A 1,884-nucleotide genomic window follows, 5' to 3' on the forward strand; every position below is an offset into this window, starting at 1 on the left:
AAAATGTCTCGGAGTAGGTTCTAACTGCCTTCTAGCACTACCTTTTGGCTAGCACTAGAGTGTTCAACTGTATGCATCACTCAGGGACTCCACTTTGTATTATCATTATTTCTATATAACTTACCTGCCCTAATCAATTCTTCTTCAAAGGATCATATTCACTGAGCACTTCAACTTGTCATTTGCAAAATAAGACACAAATAAAAGGTTTAATTGCTTCATTATGAACATAAGGATCTGAACAATTAAGATGATGAATGAAAGTTTCATCATGAAACTTTAAAAGTTTCATTTTAAAGTTGACTGGTCAAGAATAAAACTCTTGGCAAATTTCCCTAAATAAAAATTTAGAATAAATTTTAACATGTTAAAAAAAAAAAAAAAGCCATCAAGAAAAGAGACTGTAGACCAAGTGGCATTGAGTAAAGGGGACATAACTGAGGAGATACTCTAGGATGATGTAAGGATGTTTTAAAGGGAAAAAAAGATTATTTAATATTTGGCCTGAGGTAAGTGGCTTCAAAATAAATGAAAACTAGAGAATAAATGTCATTTAGAGTCTTGGTGCCCACAGCCATCACCTTCCCGCTAATGTTGTTGTCCTTTTTCAATAAGTACTTGCCAACTTCAATGATGTTAAAGGTAACTGGAAATAAAGTTTTAAGTTTTTTCCAACAGAAAATCAGTTAGAAAGTAGGATTATTACTGATTACAGAATAGAATTTCTTCCCAAGCAAATAAGAATATTCTCATGTGGAATTTTACTTTTGTGATTAATAAAACAGAGGAACTGAGATTCACAGACAGGCTACTATGTGCTATGTACTACCTATCTAGTTGTTCACTTACCCACAAACCCTCTTGTGAGATAAATGTAATTAATCTTCATTTTACGGAAGGGGAAAAAAAAATGTTTAAACACCCAATGACTTGGATTCAATTTAATTAAAAAGACAAGAATACTTCACTAGACCAGAAGACCTGATGGTACCCTGCCACCATTACTGACTGCTCTGTTCAGAATCACAATAGAAAGTCCTGGATAGAATAGGAGGAAATGTAGAATAAAATTCAAAATCATATAAAAGACCAGACTTACTGGTCTGATAGAGACTAGTGGAACCCTCGAGATTACAGCCGTGCTTGTTGTTGTTATGTCCCATGGAGTCGGACCCGACTCATAGCAACCCCTCCTTGGGTTTCCAAGGCGGCATCACTACGGAAGTAGATTGCCCAACCTTCCTTCCAAGGAGAGGCTGGTGGGTTTGAACCACCAGCCTTCTGGTCAGCAGTCAAGTGCCTTATGCACAGCCATTAGACACCCTTTAAACCTGGAAGTGAGCCCACTCCCAGAGACCATCTTTCAGCCAAACAGACAGGCCTTTAAAGCCAAGTAATAGTTGTGAGGAATGTGTTCCTCAGAACAACCAACCATCTGAGACCAAAGGACAGCATTGCCTCAAAAACAAAGTTCAGAAGGCAGGAAGGGGCAGGAAACGGGGAACTCAGGGAAGCAGTGGGAAGAGTGTTGTTATGTTGAGGGAATTACAACTAACGTTAAGAAACAAAATGTATATAAATTGCTGAATGGCAAACTAATGTGTTCTGTAAACTTTCACTCAAACCACAATAAAATGTCCAAAAGAAAAGAATACCTCACTAACAATTACTAACATTCTTAGTCATTCAGTGGTGCTATAATTTTCAAGGTAAGTTGCTAACCATTTGCATTAAACCAGGAAAATGGAATCAGCTATCAAGCAACACTTTTTTTAACACTACACCGCTTCGGGAGCAAGGTAAGCACAGGCGTAGCACAGAGTAGCAGGCCGGAAGAGCAGGAGGAAGGGGTGGAACCCAGGAAGCCAAAGAGAAGAGTGTTCA

This window comes from Orycteropus afer, unplaced genomic scaffold (genome assembly GCF_000298275.1).
Source record: "Orycteropus afer afer isolate SDZICR_OR568_19922 unplaced genomic scaffold, OryAfe1.0 scaffold00021, whole genome shotgun sequence".
Taxonomy (NCBI): domain Eukaryota; kingdom Metazoa; phylum Chordata; class Mammalia; order Tubulidentata; family Orycteropodidae; genus Orycteropus; species Orycteropus afer.